Raw genomic sequence first — 20,911 nt, 5'->3', positions numbered from 1 at the left:
TACTTACACTGCATTATAAATATAGATGATTAGCATGGATTACTGCGATAAGCCTATGAAGAGGACGGTTTGTGCTTCAGTTCCACAACAGAGGAAATGGGCCTAATGATCACATATGATGACCAGGTGACTATCGGAAATACAATATGCCCTCACTGCACTAGACAATGCGGAGATGTTTGAGGCTGTATCTAGGACTTCGGTGGACAGTCTAAATGTCACGAACAGTTCGCAGCCTTCACTTCTCCCATTGCTCGCCGAGTTCTGGTGATAACGATTTCCTTATACCTCGGGATTAGAATACCTTACCAGCGGCTAGAGTGTAGTATATGGCAGTGAAGGGCATAACCGAGAACCTCGAGGAACCGAGAACTTTTACGAGCACAGCCTAGCTGCTAGGGGCACCGTACGTTTCAATCAAGCAGCCGATAGTACAATCGGTTGGTCTTGATTCTTGGATGTAAAACTATCGTGCGTGCGCCCATAATGTGGCATCGGTTGCATCTCAAAAGAATGTGATTTAATGTAGATAAAGCAAAGCTAAATTCCTTTGAGTTAATTTTCCCGATAACAATCGACCTTTGGCTTGAAAGAGACAATTTTTTGGGTTAGTGTGGTTTTTTGCTAAGCAGGTCTTTTTGTGGCGACTTTAAGGAAACTATTTGATAAAAAAGAGTCTTCCACTTATTATATTCTGACGACGCAACTTAAAAATGAGCTGGCTCTCTTTTCGTTAATTTTCATAATTGTTATAAATGCTCCAAAATTAAGCGGCTCAGTAAACGTAATAAGAAGCAGTAGTGATAAATACATTCTGAAAACTTTGCGTTTGGTTCACAGTAAACACATCTTTCAATGGAACGTTCTTTTTTGTGTAAAAAATGAACAAGTCAAAACCGTTTGCAGAATTCCCGTAGTAAGAGGCAGCGGGAAAAAATAGAACGATTAAATAACTGAAAACTTAGAATTTGTGTGAGAACACGATCAGCAATTTGAAACGGGAAGTCTTGTTGAAGGATGTATTATTCGAATAATTGGCAGCACTTACCGAGAAAACAGAGAACATGTTAGAACTGAGAACTTCACAGTTCTCAGCTCTCGGACATCCCAACACTAATGTGCGAGCTCGTCTAAGTTGGCTCTTGATATAATGCAGGTGAGTTTCGGTAAGTAGCAAGCATAAATAAGCGAAATACGTACAATGGTACGACGTGAAGTCGTGAATGTAGGGCATAATCTGATCAGAAACTTAAAATATTTAAGAGTTCTGTTTTATTACGTGCATCTGAACCTACCAAAGCATAATGCGCCCATCGGTGTCCTTTGAACCCTGGCGAAGTTTGTAATTTTATCTCACTATTAACTTTTTCATATGTACTAGTTCCAATTGAGTCACTTTGTCTCAAATGAGCATCGTTATCCCATTTTTAATTATGCCTCAATCGTTTTTGGAACACTATCTTGGTCTCGTTGCTGGTAGGTAATTAGCAGAAGACACAGTACTGAGAAATGAGACGCCTTAAATTAAGCACCTTGGGCAGATTCCGGCTGAAACGGTGTGACCCACTTCAGGCCTGCAAGGCACTGCACTGAATCATATTCGACTGCTGGCAGCAGAAATGATGTCAACAGCTATACGAAGACGTTACTATAGCCTAGATATTGTTTCGTACAGTGTGCTGAGCGTAGCATGTAACACAGTAATATTTTGCCAGATTTACCTAGCGATGGACGCAGAACTGAGGCATTTGGAATCGTATTCGGGAGGAGAAGGGTACTATCCTCCATATTTAGGTTTTCTGTGGTTTTGCCTAAATCACTTCAGGAAAATACTGTGATGATTCCTTCGAACATAGCGAGGCTAATTACTTTCCCCTTTCTTGCTCTAAGGAGCTAATGCTCCGTTAGTGATGATCCCCACAGGTAGTTAAATTCTCTGCCCACTAATTGTACTGCTTAAAGAAGCTAGCGCTGTTACAGTTGTGTAGTCTTCCGCGACCAGAGTCTGTTGACATAGAAGTTTTTTGGGTATGATACCGCGTCAAATTATAAAAAACTACTGATGGGGAAGTCAAGATTTCGGCAACGGTTACAGTGGCCGCCTTCTGAGCAGATCCAGATGACATGTCCGCCCCTGATAGCTGAGTAGTCAGCGCGACGGAATGTCATACCTAACGGCCCGGGTTCGATTCCCGGCTGGGTCGGAGATTTTCTCCGCTCAGGGACTAGGTGTTGTGTTGTTCTTAGCATCATCATTTCATCCCCATCGACACGCAAGTCGCCGAAGTGGCGTCAACTCGAAAGACTTGCATCCGGCGAACGATCTACCTGACGGGAGGCCCTAGCCACACGGCATTTCCATTACAATATGACGTAGTACCATACATAAAAAAACTTTAATGTCAAGCTTACACTGTGCTTCAGGAAACGGGTGGCGGGAGTATACAGCGTCTCAGAATCATTCTCCATGAACCCTCTCCTATACCTTTGGCGAATGGTTATGTGATAGGCCTAATCATCCTCAGCTATTTGACGTCCACTCTGGAGAAACACATCCTCTAAACTTTTACGTACATCACGCTCTTCAGTCTTATACATGCATTATTACAACTGACTCTGTGAATCACTGAAATAAGTGGTAGAGGGTACTTTTTATTGCACCACAAATTAAGGTTATTCTATTCCCATTCACTTATGAAACTTGGTAAAAATCACTGTTTGCATGCCTGCGTGTGACCTGTTATCTTTTGATTCCACCTTCACTGTTTCTGCAGTGTACACTATCTGATCAAAAGTATCCAGGCACCTCTTTGTAATGTGGAACTGAACACTGAATGTCGCGAGAGGCGGACCCGCCGCTATAAACAGATACTACTATTGCAGAGTCTGTGTTCTTATAATGCAATGCATGTCTGAAGGACATTGCAAAGTATATTAGACCAACACAAGCAGTGCAACGAACTATTTCACGCCTAATAACTGGTCAAGTTCTGCAGGATCAAATTGAGGAGCAAATCCCCATGGTCATGGAAGGTGTCAGCACATGAACATAGAACATAAAAGTAACAACACATAAAAATAAAATGTTCATCAACCCGAAAAAAGTCAAGCCGTAAGTTTAGGTAAACGGAATCAACAATACAACAACAATCAGCTTAATGTTTCAAGGTACTCCTCGACAGAATAGAAAGAGTGACCCATAAGGAAACTCTTCAGTTTCTGTTTGAAAGCACGTGTATTACTGCTAAGATTTTTAAATTTTAGAGGTAGCTTGTTGAAAATGGATGCAGCAGCATACTGCACACCTTTCTGCACAAGAGTTAAGGAAGTCCGATCCAAATGCACGTTTGATTTCTGCCGAGTATTAACTGAGTGGCCGGCCGCTGGTGGCCGAGCGGTTCTAGGCGCTTCAGTCTGGAACCGCGCGACCGCTACGGTCGCAGGTTCGAATCCTGCCTCGGTCATGGATGTGTGTGATGTCCTTAGGTTAGTTAGCTTTAAGTAGTTCTAAGTTATAGGGGACTGATGACCTGAGACGTTAAGTCCCATAGTGCTCAGAGCCATTTTATTAACTGAGTGAAAGCTCCTTATTCTTGGGAATAAGCTAATATTGTTAACAAGAAATGACAGTAAGGAATATATATATTGAGAGGCCAATGTCAAAATACCCAGAATCGTGAACAGGGGTCGACAAGAGTTTCCTGAACTTACACCACTTATTGCCCGAACCGCCCGTTTCTGAGTCAAAAATATCCTTTTAGAACGGTAAGATTTACCCCAAAATCTCATACCATACGACATAAGCGAATGAAAACAAGCAAAGTAGACTAATTTTCGTGTCGAACGATCACTCACTTCAGATACCGTTCGAATAATAAAAATGGCAGATTTAATTCTTTGAACAAGATCCTGAACGTGGGCTTTCCGCGACAGTTTATTATTTATCTGAACAGCTAGATACTTGAACTGTTCAGTTTCACTAATCACATGGCGTTGGAAACCGTCAAAACTGTCTCTTAAGATTTCGCAACATTCCTTTTACACTCTTTTTCAGGTGAAACAAGCCTGGGGCCATTCATTCCATTCAACTTCGTATACGCTTGATGTCCCATGTTATTAAGATGTGATATTGGTCCCTTGTATATTATTATTGTACAAGTATGAATGTATGTGTATTTTGTAGGCACACTCTTTTGTAGACAAATTGCAGTTTTCCTGTACACAACTAGTGAGACGTAGCCTCTCAATTGCTTTGCCTTGGTTCAAATGGCTCTGAGTACTATGGTACTTAACATCTGAAGTCATCAGTCCCCTAGACTTAGAACTATTTAAACCTAACTAACCTAAGGACAACACACACATCCATGCTCGAGGCAGCAGCGCGGGTCCGGACTGAAGCGCCTAGAACCGCTCGGTCACAACGGCCGGATGCTTTGCCTCTAACTTGGTCTATTTGGTCGTTCCATCTCATATCTCTACAAATTGTCATTCGCAAGTGCTTATTTGACATGTCCGAGTATTGTAATTCATTAATGTTGCAGTCAAAATATGGCACGTTATAACATTTCGGAAAGTGCACAACACTGAATTTTCTTTTTCATTATGAAATAGATACCAACCAGACACTTACCGAGATGTAATGGGATGTTTCTGTAATCAGTAATGGATAGATTGTCCACATAGTTAACTTTACCATTTGTCAAAAGCTCGAGATGACAACTGATACTATCGCTATACCATTGTGTGTAACATGAAAGGCTGTGGGTCGTGCCGGATATTACTTTGGTTTCTGAAGATAACTCTCCAGCCAGGGCAGCGTGCTGCGTCCTACCTGTCAGGATACTAGCGATACACTCCCAAACGTGATAAGACATAGCAAAGCAGCGTTTTTTACTTTCGAAGGCGTCGATGTCGTACTGAATGAAAAGTTTTCAGATGTCGGAAAATACGCCATCAACCCGATTTCCTCCATCCATGCTACGGAATATGCCAGTGAAGAGCGCGAATGAAGTTTCGTACAATCGGTGTTTTTTCCAGCTAGGTTATAAAGTTTGAACTCTGAATACTTTCTAAGATTCTGTTACAAATTATTATGAATGATATAGGACGATCGATTTGAGAAGCAGTTCTACTCTCTTCCTTGTCAATGGGTGAGAACTGTGCTCTTCTCTTTTCCTCATGCGATAGTTAACTGCATCAAGCAGAAAGACGTGACATGAGAATACTCCTCATTTTCGCAATAGTATTGATGACTCGTTTTCCATACTTTACGCGGCACCGTCCACGTTGCTTTTGCTTGTTTCCTTATATCTATTCAGCGTACACTAGATTGTCATTCAGTCTTTTTTATATTTCTTGGAATGTAACAAAAAACTTACAAGCTTCATCCACCATCCATTCCCCCCATCACGTGTTGCGCCCACATCCTACGTCCCGCACACTAGTCTATTCGCTAATCCGTTCCTTTGTTTTCCGTTCTCCCTTAGCAATCCACACATTATGACCTCCAGCTTAATAACGTGTTGGTCACCCTTCGAAATGCAATACACAGGCGATTCTGCGCGTCATAGATTCGAGAAGTCCTTGGAAGTTTTTCAGAGGTCTGTGACATCAGATTTCTGCACACAGATCATGTAATTACCGTAAATTACTAATCGCTGGTTTTTGGACGCGGAATTAGGGCCCAGTACCGTCAAAGATGTGGTCTACCATGTTCATATCAGGCGAATTTAGTGAACAAGACATCAAATTGAGTTCGCTACCATCTTCCTCCAACCACAGTAGAAAGGTCCCGATTTTGTGACACGAACAGTTATCCTGTTGCTATCGCTGACAAGGGATACATCAAGTATGAAGGGAAGTAAGTACTCCGCAATAACGTTCTCACAGACCACAGCTGCCATGGTACCTTCTATAACTGTCCCATGGAAGGTCAGGTGAATATCTCCCATAGCAATATTGCAAGCACTGACCTGCGTCGGCGGCACGGTGCATGTGTGTAACAGCCATTCGGCTGGATGAAGGCGTATCTGGACATTACCACCGACCTGGTGTAAATCGATGCTCGATGCGCCATGGCCCAATCTCGACAATCCCGTACCCACTGTAATAGTAATTGACGATGTGAGTGGATCAGCATGGGATCACGCAGGAGTCGTCTACCGCAGCGACCCATGTTCAACAATATACACTGAACGGTGTGCTCCAAAACCCTTGCATCTGCACCGGCATTGTACTCTGTCGTCGTATCTGCCACAGATCGCCGTCTATTCTGTGTTACAGAGCGGGAACTTCTCCGACCCCACGTCTTTTGATGCGTGGAAGTTGAACATCTTGTCGCCTATCCGTGATTTCAACGACCTTCCACTACTTTCTATATACGATCACGATAGCTGTTCGCGATATAGTCAAACAGCTTCGCTGTTTCCGGCACGCTCATTTCCATGTGCCGGACCATAACAATCTAACCTTTGACCAAGTCTCTTATGTCAGTGAATTTCTCCATTTGTAGCCCGTATCTTCGTTAGAATTATTCTTTCTTAAATTAGCTCTTATACTCTTCTCTGAGGAAAGACCTTCTCCATGCTCTTTTCAGTCATAGAAGTTACATTTATTTTTATGGTTTATTTCAATTTCAATTCGTATTAATAAGTTATGAAATTTAATTTTTTTCAATTTGCGTTTTATTAGAATAAAGTGACTTACACACTTATTACGAAAAAGTTTACTGCTTTTGTACAGTTGTATGTTTCAGTAATTTTTACAAGGTGTACAACTTTGCTTTCGCCGTTTCTTCCGCAACATCTGAGGCTTTAATGAAGCAAATTGGTTACACACGTATCATTCAAAGTATTTTCCATCGCTGGCCACTACTTTCTCCCATCTTTCGGGCAGTGTAAAAATTCCGCGTCGAAAAAATTGCTCATCTTTTGAAGCGATCCACGAATCAATCCAATTTGTGACTTCTTCATGAGATCGGAAATGTTGGTCACCCAGGCCTTGCGCCATTGATCTAAACAGGTGATAGTCAGAGGGAGCACTGTTTGGAGAATATGGCGGGTGGTGTAGAACTTCCCATTTTAACGTTCCAAGTACGTTTTGACCTCTTTTGCAACGTGGGGTCGAGCGTTGTCGTGCTGCGAAATCACTTTATCGTGCCTCTCGCTGTACTGCGGCCCATTGTCTTTCAATGATCTGCTCAGACGCATTAATTGCGTTCGATAACGAGCACCTGTGGTTGTTTCGCTTGTTTTAACACCTTGTAGAACAAGACGTCGAGCTGATCTCACCAAATGCAGAGCATGATCTTGGAGCAATGAATATTCGGTTTGGCTGTCGACGTGGAAGCATGGCAGGAATATCCCCATGGTCTTTTGCATTTAGGGTTATCGTAATGAACCCATTTTTCGTCCCCGGTCACAATATGATGCAGTAATCCCTTCAGTTTTTGCCTCTGAAGCAACTGTTCACAAACACACAAACGCCGTTCAACGTCTCTTGGTTTCAGCTCACACGGGACCTTCTTTCTGAATCATGCCCATAGCCTTGAGACGTTTTGAAATGGCTTGCTGTGTCACTCTCACTAATCGTGCCCATTCTTCTTGAGTTTGACGCGAGTCTTCACTCAGAAATGTCTCCAATTTTGCATCTTCGAAAACATTCTCTCTTCCACCACTATGCCGGTCTACGACGTTAAAATCACCGTTCTTGAAGCGTTGAAACCACTTACGACACGTTCTTTCACTAACAGCGTCCTCTCTATACGTACTTGACAGCATTCGATGAGACGCAGCCGCTGTTTTCTTCATACTGAAGCAAAACAGTAGCACCTCCCGCAAATGGCGAGAATTAGGCTCGTAAACTGATATTTTCAGTCGAGTACAACTTTATGATGCAGACACAAATCGACTAATGTTTGAATGAGTTTATGTTGACCAAGGTCCAACGTAACTGCCTGACGTCTGCGATCTGTTTCTTTCGACTGCTACTTACCGTTGTCGCTACCTATCGGCAAACGGCGGAAGCTAAGTTGTACACCTTATATAATGCAAAGTTGTACAACTTATATAATATCCCACACTAACTACAGTGAAATGACTTACACACTAATTACAAATATTTACTGTTTTTTTGCAGTGGTTTGTTTTAACAACTGTTACGATCTCCTACACGAAAATGTATCCTTATACTGGGTGTTCATTTTAACTGAAGACATTAAAATATCTCGAAAACTTCACGTAGGACCCAAAAAAAGTTATGATTTCAATTTGTTTTTTTCGGCTGGGGACATCCAAAGATACCATACTCGACCCAATACCGCAACCTGTGCACGAGTGGCGGGGGCAACTTTAAAATTTTCAAGGGAATCGCCATTTTTATTGAAAATTACGATTCTACGGCAAAATCTACATACGTTTTGTCGCAAGCATTTTCTTCGTTTCAACACAGATCGGTCTGTAATCTGAGGAACAGAAATGGGTCAACAATCGTAATTTACGACATGCTGCTCAATGGCCCTTGAGTATCAAAACGGCACATGGGACCCCAGTTCCATGCTGCGAGGGTAGGGTAGGCCAGAACTTCATAACTTTCAATTGGGAATCCGATTCGTCGTGTAGCGAACTACGGCGCATCATAAAAGGCACTACACTGCTGCGGGACCTCACCTGTCGTGCAGACGCACAACAGACAGCGGATCTAAACATTACAATACTTGCGCAGTGTTTATTGCCTGCACACTTGTAAGACGTGTATATTTCTATTGTCTATTGTCAAACCACAATTTATGGAAGATTTTTATATTTTATTAATAGGATTAAGTAGGAATAATAAATATTTGTCATGCTGGAAATAATTTTGGTAGCAGGGAACGTCTGCACCAAAGTATTGTTCGCGGGAGAGACCGCACATTGATATAATTTTAAAAAGGGCGGAAAAGACCGCGTATGGCTACATTTTAAGAAAAGAGCGGGAAAGACCGCGCATTGATACATTTTGTAATGGTAGCAGGGATTGTCTGCACCAGAAAGCATTGTTGGCGGGACAGGCCGCACTTAAGCGTTCTTAGGAAGTCAGTAGTAAGCGAGATGTGAAGCGAGTCGGTAGCAGGTCTGAAGCGAGAGGTTGTGAGGAGCGGTGTGCCTGCCAGCCACCAGCGATGGTTTACAAGAGATTATAAACGGATATACAGAGACATCAGCTAACTATTATCATAAGAGGAACTAATATTATTGAATTATTTTTTTGAGAAACTCAAGGCTACTGAAGGTATGTTTGCGCAATGCTAGTTGTAAGATTATTGTAAAAAGTAAGTCCCATTTGAACGTTCGTAAAATCATTTCATTCAGAATATAATTAATTTTTGCCAGTAATATTGCATTACTGATTATAATCCATCCCAAAAACCATCAACGTAAAACTTTGCAAAATTTTATTGTTGTCAAGAAAAAGTTTAACTATGAATTACGTAACTTCAGTCAAATTAATTAAAGAATAACGTCAGCTTTGCTATTAATGAGTAACGTCAGCTTTGGTAATAAATACAGCCACTTATTATGACAGCCCACCAGCAGCTAATAGAGTGTAGTAAACCAGAGTAAGTATATTCATGTCGCAGTTCGATTTAGCAGTCAGATGGCGATGCAGTAACAGAAAAAAAGGTAAGGAACAGTTTTGGGTTATTGCAGGTAAAGACTCAGGGCCACGACGACGACACATTCTATGTTTCGTCGAAGTAATCAGAAAATCACTTTTAATAAACAGCAATTAAATTTGTATGCGAAGATTGCACTTATTATTATTGAGAAAGAGAATTAATTTCAAAGGGAAGATTTCATTTGTTATTATTAAGCAAGAGATAGAAAGCCTAAGGGAAGGTTTCATAGGTTATTGTAGAAGGGAAGGTTGCGTAACAAAAGAGATATAGAGGAGACGGGAAGGTTTCACACTATCTATCGTGTCGGAAAAGAACGAGCAAGTGGACGATGAATGTTGCAACCACAGGAGAAGCTAATGAAATAGCCGTACTAGCGGCAGTGCACCACAACCCACACACAAGCGCCCGTCAATTATACTGCGATTCCGGTATGTCTGTAGCATACTCACAATACTGCATCGTCATAAGTATCATCCATACCACGTATCACTGCACCAAGAACTTCATGGCGCCGATTTCCATAACCGAGTAGTGTCTTGTGAATGGGCACATCAACAAATGCAAACTACTCCCACGTTCTTTGCCGAGGTATTGTTTTCCGATGAGTTTTCAAACACAAACCATGGTAGCGATAATCCGCATAACATGCATTACTGGTGTGTAGACAATCCCCATTGGTTACTGCAAGCTGGCCATCAAAGTCCTTCGTCGGTTAACGTATGGTGTGGCATCATGGTCAACGAACTCATTGGTCAGTATTTTATCGACGGCACGTTGGATGTACGCAAATATCGAACGTTTTTGGAACAGGAACTACCGCTACTACTGCAGAATGTTGCCCTGGACATTCGATAACGTATGTGGTTTGAGCATGACGGTTGCCCAGCACATCACGCTATTAAAGCACGGTGTTATTAGACCGTGTTTACACCAGTCGGTGGGTTGGCAGAAGTGGCCCTATTAATTGGCCCGCTAGGTTACCGGATTTGACGTCGCCGCATTTATTACTGTGGCAATATTTAAAAGATAAAATATACCAGCAAGTGCCAATAGGTCGTGAAGTCGTGGTCGAGCGTACTGCGTTTGAACACTTACTCTAATAGGGAAAGTAGAGTAGCGTTCGCCTCGAGCAACGGCCACAGTGGCGCGTCGATTAGTCCCCAAATCGATATGTCGGAGGAATACAACGTTGCGAATGGGGTTTCCAATTAGAAGCTATGAAACACTGGCCTGTCCTACCCTCGCAACATGGAGCTCTGGTCCCACGTGCCATTGGGTATTCAATGGCCATTGAGTAGCATGTCGTAAATTGCGATTGTGTACCCATTTCTATTCCTCAGATTATAGCGATATCTGTGGTGAAACGAAGACAATGCTTCAGACAAAATGTATGTAGGTTTTGCCCTAGAATCGCAACCTGCAATAAAAAACGAGGGTTCCTATCGAAAATTTCAGTCACCCCCGGCACCAACGCACGGGGTGGGATGACGGGTCGAGGGTCGTTGGATGACCCCTTCCTAGACAAACAAATTTGAATTATAACTGTTTTGATTCGATGTGTGGTTTTCGAGGTATTTCAATGCCTCCAGTTAAAATGAACACCCTATACACTAACTTGTTTTATTTTTGCATATGCTTATTTTGTTTTGTATACTTACTTGCTATGTATTCTTATATCCAACTCTTTGATTTTATTCTGCGTTTTGCAGTTGTTTGATGCTTGTTGCGATATTGGTTTCTGTGTCTCAATGGATCTAATTTTGATTAGTAATTATACTAGTTTTTTCATACCATTCGTCTATTTAACTGTAGTTGACAAAGTTCATAATATTTATACTGTACTTATACTTTAACATATTTACTGTGCTCTTTTGTCGAGATGTGGAATACTTGTGTTGGTTTTTCATAGCGTTGATCTGTTTAACTATTTTTTGGCAATATGTATTGTTTTCTTTCTAAATGTGCTTCTGTTATGACATATTTACTATCGAGGTGGAGGGGCGGGTTGTCTTCTATGAGAGGGAGCAGGTCTGGGTATTTTGGGCTGGTACTATGTATTTTAGTTTCTTTGTTGTTATGGATCGTGTTTTTACCATTACGTGATTCCTACATTAAGAGACACTACTGACGATTTACAAGCCTATCGGGCAAGGTATCCCATTATATGTTGCACTCACGTGATTACTCAAAGCAGGCAGCAGCAACCGTAATGTTTTTTATAAAAGCGTGTAGTGCTTTTCTAATTCGATTACGTAAAATTAATGTTAAATCTTGTTTAAATCAAATTTCACTACATTTAAAGTAGTAAAGGAGTTTTGCTGTTTGGGTAGCAAAATAACTGAGGATGGTCGAAGTAGAGAGGATATAAAATGTAGACTGGCAATGGCAAGGAAAGCGTTTCTGAAGAAGAAAAATTTGTTAACATCGAGTACAGATTTAAATGTCAGGAAGTCGTTTCTGAAAGTATTTGTATGGAGTGTAGCCATGTATGGAAGTTAAACGTGGACGATAAATAGTTTAGACAAGAAGACAATAGAAGCTTTCGAAATGTGGCGCTACAGAAGAATGCTGAAGATTACATGGGTAGATCACATAACTATTGAGGAGGTATTGAATAGAATTGGGGAGAAGAGGAGCTTGTGGCACAACTTGACTAGAAGAAGGGATCGGTTGGTAGGACATGTTCTGAGACATCGAGGGATCATCAATTAGTATTGGAGGGCAGCGTGGAGGGTAAAAATCGTAGAGACCAAGAGATAAATACACCAAGCAGATTCAGAAGGATGTAGGCTGCAGTAGGTACTGGGAGATGAAGAAGCTTGCACAGGATAGAGTAGCATGGAGAGCTGCATCAAACCAGTATCAGGATTGAAGACCACAACAACAACAACAACAATGTTTTATCCCACATATCCAAAGTCTGTTTCATAGATAACATTCTAAAGCATTTGTCCGTTGTAAAATTCATGCAAGCCTATTATTTAAGTGCTTGTTAAGGAAAATTTCAGTTTTATTTACATTCCCTACGAACAAATCGACTGCCTGACTGAGAACATGACACACACTCCCGTTTGATGAGAGAGCCTTAGCTTCTGTGTGATAAATTAAAATCATTTACTGTCCGCGGAATTTTAACAGATATAGTTCATAATTCCCACATATACCCTTCATAATCTATACAGATACCTTTTTGTGTATACATTGTAAAGAGTTCTATAGCACTTCTGTGGGATACTCCGTAAATTACCCTTACATTTGTCGATTTTGTTCCAATAAGAGCGACTTGTTGAGTTCTGTCTCTGCAAGGAAGTCTTCAGTCCTGATCCGATACTGTGTAAGCTTGGTTTTTCTTTTTTTTCTTTTTACTGTGCTGAATTCATACAACCGCCTGGCACATAAACACCACATGAATACCATGAATTACGTCAGCGAGGGAGAGCCACATGACCCCCTAGCTACACCACCTACAGCTCTGCAAGGGGACCCGTGTGCTCTTTTTTAGGGCGTCACTAATTATTTTGTCCGTGAATCTTATGGCCGGCCAGTGTGGCCGAGCGGTTCTAGGCGCTTCAGTCTGGAACCGTGCGATCGCTACGGTCGCAGGTTCGAGTCCTGCCTCGGGCATGGATGTGTGTGATGTCCTTAGGTTAGTTAGGTTTAAGTAGTTCTCAGTTATAGGGGACTGATGACCTCAGATGTTAAGTCCCATAGTGCTCAGAGCCATTTGAACCATTTTTTTGAATCTTATATTCAAGACGTGCATTATGTCAGAAGGTACAATTGAAAAAACAATTTCCGTTGTTGTATATTTACTTTCGGGGAAATCTACATCCATACTCCGCAAGCCACCTCACGGTGTGTGACGGAGGGTACTTTGAGTACCTCTACCGGTTCTCCCTTCTATTCCAGTCACGTATTGTTCGTGGAAAGAAAGATTGTAGGTATGCCTCTGTGTGGGCTCTAATCTCTCTGATTTTATCCTCATGGTCTCTTCGCGAGACGCACGTAGGAGGGAGCAATATACTGCTTGACTCCTCGGTGAAGGTATGTTCCCGAAACTTCAACAAAAGGCCATACCGAGCTACTGAGCGTCTCTCCAGTAGAGTCTTCAACTGGAGTTTATCTGTCATCTCCGTAACGTTTTGGCGATTACTAAATGATCCCGTACCGAAGCGCGCTGCTCTCCGTTGGATCTTCTCGATCTCTTCTATCAACCCTATCCGGTACGGATCCCACACTGCTGAGCAATATTCAAGCAGTGGGCGAACAAGTGTACTGTAACCTACTTCCTTTGTTTTCGGATTGCATTTCCTTAGGATTCTTCCAATGAATCTCAGTCTGGGATCTGCTTTACCAACGATCAACTTTATATGATCATTCCATTTTAAATCACTCCTAATGCGTACTTCCAGATAATTTATGGAATTAACCGCTTCCAGTTCCTGACCTGCTATTTTGTAGCTAAATGATAAGGGATCTATCTTTCTATGTATTCGCAGCACATTACACTTGTCTACATTGAGATTCAATTGCCATTCCCTGCACCATGCGTCAATTCGTTTTAGATCCTCCTGCATTTCAGTACAATTTTCCATTGTTACAACCTCTTGATATATTACAGCATTATCCGCAAAGAGCCTCAGTGAACTTCCGATGCTATCGACAAGGTCATTTATGTATATTATGAATAGCAATGATCCTACGAAACTCCCCTGCGGCACACCTGAAATCACTCTTACTTCGGAAGACTTCCCTCTATTGAGAATGACATGCTGCGTTCTGTTATCTAGGAACTCTTTAATCCAAACACACAGTTGGTCTGATAGTCCATATGCCCTTACTTTGGTCATTAAACGACTGTGAGGAATTGTATCAAACGCCTTGCGGAAGTCAAGAGACACGGCATCTACCTGGGAACCCGTGTTTATGGCCCTCTGGGTCTTGTGGACGATTGGCGCGAGCTGGGTTTCACACGATCGTCTTTTTCGAAACCCATGCTGATGCCTACAGAGTAGATTTCTAGTCTCCAGAAAAGTCATTACACTCGAACATAATACGTGTTCCAAAATTCTACGACTGATCGACGTTAGAGATATAGGTCTATAGTTCTGCACATCTGTTCGACGTCTCTTCTTGAAAACGGGGATTGCAGTCGGCCGCTTACTCGTCGCCCGCCTTCCCACAGAGGTGACGCCGCCCCTCACAGACAGTGCCGCCACGCGCAGAGTGTTTGCTTATCGTATTCTGCCGAGCAGCGGCCGCGTTGTGCAACGCCGCCTGCCTATGTGGGCACCGCTTTCTCTCCACTGACGTGAGCTTGCCGCTCCCGCCACATTTCCATCATAGCGTGCGTCTGCACGGTCATCAGCAGCAAACCTGCCGTAATCCTTCCATTACATTTCGGTACTTCACCTTACTTTTCCGCGTCACGAATATTAAGTCAGTCAAGCACAGCGATGTAAATAGTCAATAGCTTTAAAATACTGGTGCTCAGCAGCTTAAATACACTGACGGAAAAAAGTAACAACACCAAAAAATAATTAATGTAGGGTAATTCAAATTCTGAAGGTGGCAGGAGTAAAATACAGGGAGAAAAAGGCTATTTACAATTTGTACAGAAACCAGATGGCAGTTATAAGAGTCGAGGGGCATGAAAGGGAAGCAGTGGTTGGGAAGGGAGTGAGACAGGGTTGTAGCCTCTCCCCGATGTTATTCAATCTGTATATTGAGCAAGCAGTAAAGGTAACAAAAGAAAAATTTGGAGTAGGTATTAAAATCCAGGGAGAAGAAATAAAAACTTTGAGGTTCGCCGATGACATTGTAATTCTGTCAGAGACAGCAAAGGACTTGGAAGAGCAATTGAATGGAATGGATAGTGTCTTGAAAGGAGGATATAAGATGAATATCAACAAAAGCAAAACGAGGATAATGGAATGTAGTCGAATTAAGTCCGGTGATGCTGAGGGAATTAGATTAGGAAATGAGACACTTACAGTAGTAAAGGAGTTTTGCTATTTGGGAAGGAAAATAACTGATGATGGTCGAAGTAGAGAGGATATAAAATGTAGATTGGCAATGGCTAGGAAAGGGTTTCTGAAGAAGAGAAATTTGTTAACATCGAGTGTAGATTTAAGAGTCAGGAAGTCGTTTCTGAAAGTATCTGTATGGAGTGTAGCCATGTATGGAAGTGAAACGTGGACGATAAATAGTTTAGACAAGAAGAGAATAGAAGCTTTCGAAATGTGGTGCTACAGAAGAATGCTGAAGATTATATGGGTAGATCACATTACTAATGAGGAGGTATTGAATAGGACTGGGGAGAAGAGAAGTTTGTGGAACAACTTGACTAGAAGAAGGGACCGGTTGATAGGACATGTTCTGAGGCATCAAGGCTGGCTCTGAGCACTATGGGACTCAACTGCTGTGGTCATTAGTCCCCTAGAACTTAGAACTACTTAAACCTAACTAACCTAAGGACATCACACACATCCATGACCGAGGCAGGATTCGAACCGGCGACCGTAGCAGTCGCACGGTTCCGGACTGCGCGCCTAGAACCGCGAGACCACCGCGGCCGGCAGGCATCAAGGGATCACCAATTTAGTATTGGAGGGCAGCGTGGAGGGTAAAAATCGTAGAGGGAGACCAAGAGATGAATACACGAAGCAGATTTAGAAGTATGTAGGTTGTAGTAGGTACTGGGAGATGAAGAAGCTTGCACAGAATAGAGTAGCATGGAGAGCTGCATCAAACCAGTTCAGGACTGAAGACCACAAAAACAACAATGAAAGTTCGGGAATACATTTTTCTAGTTAACTTATTTCAGTGACTAACATTGGAAGACCACAGGTTAATGTAAGCGCGAGGTGAGCAATAACAAATGTGAAATGCTGGTACATTAATAACCAGTATAAAAGCCAGAATGTTGAATGCAAGCATACAGACGTGTAAACGTGCATCGTTGAATGGTACAGGTGCTGGATGTAAGTTTATGCAATCTAGTTTCTATGCTCGCTGGACTTGGTCGGTCAATGCAGGGACGGTTAATTCTGTTTGTGGACTGCTGGAGTTTTCCGATGATGTCCCATACTTGCTTGATTGGAGACAGGTCTGGTGATCGAACAGGCCAACGCAACATGCTGACACTCTAAATAGCGTATTGGGCTACAACAGCAATATATTGTCGACCGTTATCCTCTTGGCAAAACCCTCTGGAATGCTATTCATGAATGACAACACAACAGATCACCAGACTGACGTACAAATTTGCAGTCAAGGTGCGTGGGATAACCACAAAATTTCTCCTACTATCATACCAAATCGCACCCCAGACCCTAACTGGAGGTATACGAACGTAGGCTTCCGCGGCCGGTGTCATAGTGATTAAAATTCTTCTGGCTAATTATGCCGTGTCATTGACGCCGTGACGCGGCATAATACCCAGAAGAATTTTAATCACTATCCCTAACTGCAGGTGTTGGCCCAGTATGTCTAGCAAGCAGACAGGTTGGTTACAGCCTCTCAACTGCCCTCCTTCTATCCAACATACAGCTATCACTGGTATTAAGACAGAACCAGATTTTATCAAAAAACAGAGACCTCCAGCCTGTCCTCTAGTGACCTCTCGCTTGATAGCACTAAAGTCGCAAATCGTGTTGGGTTGGAGTCAGTGGACGCTACAAGACGTCTGGCACGGAGCTGTCCTTGAAGTAACCGATTTGTAACAGTTGGTTGTGTCACTGTGGTGCCAACTGCTGGTCACATTGCTGGTGCAAATGCCGTACAATGCGCCAGAGCAATACACCGAACACGATGGTCTCCCCTCTCGGTAGTGCCACATGGCCGTCCGGAGCCCGGTCTTCTTGCGAACGTACATTCTCGTGACCACCGCTGCAAGAGATCACGTACAATTGTAACACCATGGCTTACACACTAGATACCTTTTGTTGATTCATTTAGGTTTCTGTTTTCTTCAACATCCCATCGTTGAACTTCGGTAATTAGTGTATGATTAAATCGATACCATGAGAGTGTTTATTCTTTTCTCTGTTAAAAACTTTTACGTCATTCAGACTGTAATGTAGTTTAATCTCTGTAATATGCACAATATGAGCAAGTGATATGTTTTGTCTTTCTCACATAATCTCTTTGGTTGTCTTTAAAATGGAATAATTTTATTTAAATAATTTTTTATAGAAATACACTACTGGCCATTAAAATTGCTACACCAAGAAGAAATGCAGATGATAAACGGGTATTCATTGGACAAATATATTTACTAGAACTGACATGTGATTACATTTACACGCAGTTTGGGTACATAGATCCTGAGAAATCAGTACCCAGAACAACCAACTCTGGCCGTCATAACGGCCTTGATACCCCTGGGCATTGAGTCAAACAGAGCTTGGATGGCGTATACAGGTACAGCTGCCCATGCAGCTTCAACACGATACTACACTTCACCAAGAGTAGTGACTGGTGTATTGTGACGAGCCAATTGCTCGGTCACCATTGACCAGACGTATTCAGTTGGTGAGAGATCTGGAGAATGTGCTGGCCAGGGCAGCAGTGGAACATTTTCTCTATCCAGAAAGGCCCGTACAGGACCTGCAACATGCGGTCGTGCATTATCCTGCTGAAATGTAGGGTTTCGCGGGGATCGAATGAAGGGTAGAAACACGGGTCGTAACACATCTGAAATGTAACGTCCACTGTTCAAAGTGCCGTCAACGCGAACAAGAGGTGACCGAGACGAGTAACCAATGGCATCCCATATCATCACGCCGGGTGATACACCGGTATGGCGATGACGAACAAATGCTTCCGATGTGCGTTCACCGCGATGTCACCAAACACAGATGCGACCGTCATGATGCTGCAAAGAGAACCTGGATTCGTCCGAAAAAATAATGTTTCGCCATTCGTGCACCCAGGTTCGTCGTTGAGTACACCATCGCATGCGCTCCTGTCTGTGATGCAGCGTCAAGGGTAACCGCACCCATGGTCTCCGAGCTGATAGTCCATGCTGCTGCAAACGTCGTCGAACTGTTCGTGCAGATGGTTGTTGTCTTGCAAACGTCCCCAACTGTTGGCTCAGGGATCGAGACGTGGCTGCACGATCCGTTACAGCCATGCGGATAAGGTGCCTGTCATCTCGACTGCTAGTAATACGAGACCGTTGGGATCCTGCACGGCGTTCCGTATTACCCTCCTGAACCTACCGATTCCATATTCTGCTAACAGTCATTGGATCTCGACCAACGCGAGCAGCAATGTCGAGATACGATAAACCGCAATCGCGATAGGCTACAATCCGACCTTTATCAAAGTCGGAAACGTTATGGTACGCATTTCTCCTCCTTAAACGAGGCATCACAACAACGTTTCACCAGGCAACGCCGGTCAACTGCTGTTTGTGTATGAGAAATCGGTTGGAAACTTTCCTCATGTCAGCACGTTGCAGGTGTCGCTACCGGCGCCAACATTGTGTGAATGCTCTGAAAAGCTAATCATTTGCGTATCACAGCATCTTCTTCCTGTCGGTTAAATTTCGCGTCTGTCGCACTTCATCTTCGTGGTCTAGCAATTTTAATGACCAGTAGTGTAAATGGTTCAAATGGCTCTGAGCACTATGGGACTCAACTGCTGTGGTCATCAGTCCCCTAGAACTTAGAACTACTTAAACCTAACTAACCTAAGGACATCACACACATCCATGCCCGAGGCAGGATTCGAACCTGCGACCGTAGCAGTCGCACGGTTCCTGACTGCGCGCCTAGAACCGCGAGACCACCGCGGCCGGCACCAGTAGTGTACCAATATGTGCAAACGATATGTTTTGTTTCAAATAACTACTTGCTGATATGTAAAGACTAGTCCTCACTAAGAACTTTTAGCTATTTTGTATGTAAAAGGTGGTGTGTTTCCCCTAGGGAACGGAACTTTGTAGCGCGCTCAAAATGTGGTTGGCATGGATGGAAAGGTGGAAGGGAGAGTCAGTCGGGGATGAGCTACCAAACTGTCAACTGTTCATGTAAAAGTTGTGTATTGTGTTGGTGCCGAGAGAGGCTTTTCGTGCCGTTTTCCAATGTGCCAATGCCTCGAATGGATGGATAAAGAGCTGTGACTGTTCTGGAATTGGTATCTATCATCGCCACCAAGAAATGACAGAGTCCAGCAATTCCGCCTTTAAATCCATCCACCAACATGCACTCACCACTACGTTGCGCAATCACTGTAAGGGAACCAACGAATTGTAGAAATGTACTGTGAAGGGTCAGCTCATTTGGATGATTTATTTGTTTTCAGTTATAAGGTAAACCAAAAGACTACTTATGAAAACTTACCTTGATGTATCCTCTGTCACTTTTCCACTTAGGATTCTTCCCAAGCTAAAGTGATTATCGAGTGTCCTTACTGAAAGAACAATAAAACCAAGTGTTTTACTAATTAATGCCTCTTGAACATATTAAAAAGAAAGTTGAAGTTACTGTGGTAAAAGAGTGAGCTAAAGTAAATAATGTTTGCTGAAAGTAATTTTGCAATTAAAACTGCTTATTAAAAGTTTATGGCCTTGCTAAAAAACTAAAGGGAAAAATAGAATTTAAAGTAATTAGTACAAACAGGTATTATAACAGTTTTCTGTCAACTTCAAAACCAATAGTTTTTTAAAACTGAGGCTTATAACGTTTTGCTTAGTAAATGATCACATTGCTCCCTGTAGTAAATCGCAAAAGGTGAGTCAGTATCTTACAAATATATAAATTTTGTGTCTCACTGCAGTAAAAGTTGAAAACTGCAATTGTGTGAGTTATATAAACATGCTTGCTAAGCACTTGTTTCTCTTGTGTACTGAAAGTGCATATTAATAGTGTAACAGGATCCACAGTTTATCCCATATGCTCATGATAAATAACAATTAACGGAAAGACCAATATCTATGATAACAGTAACTTCTTTTATTCAAAGGTCAGTGAGAAAACGTTTGTTAGTGAAATACATTCATCTTTAAATTTAAATAGAAAAGTATTTAGCTGAGAGAGACTTAAGCTATGCCCTGTTCATAATTTTCAGTGAACTACACTTACAATTTTTTGGCAGATAGGAAAATGCTTGAAAATTAATACTGAACCTATGTCCACTTTATGATTCTACAGTGAATATTAATAGTAATATTATTGAGACCATTCAGTTTGACTAAGTCCTGAAGGTAAGAGTGTGTATCGTTACCTGTTATATTTATACAAATAGTTT

At 42.2% G+C, this 20,911-nt stretch overlaps 1 long non-coding RNA gene across 1 annotated transcript in view; it reads right to left on the bottom strand.

Annotated features, from left to right (window-relative positions):
* The window catches only part of LOC126245289 (uncharacterized), a 556,618-nt gene that overhangs the window by 321,505 nt on the left and 214,202 nt on the right, over positions 1 to 20,911 (bottom strand). The window contains exon 2 of the long non-coding RNA XR_007545381.1: positions 20,005 to 20,074. This is a non-coding gene — a long non-coding RNA (uncharacterized LOC126245289). The remainder of the gene's footprint in view (positions 1 to 20,004; positions 20,075 to 20,911) is intronic.

This window comes from Schistocerca nitens, chromosome 1, assembly GCF_023898315.1.
Source record: "Schistocerca nitens isolate TAMUIC-IGC-003100 chromosome 1, iqSchNite1.1, whole genome shotgun sequence".
Classification (NCBI taxonomy): Eukaryota; Metazoa; Arthropoda; class Insecta; order Orthoptera; family Acrididae; genus Schistocerca; species Schistocerca nitens.
This window is presented reverse-complemented; position numbering and strand designations above follow the sequence as displayed.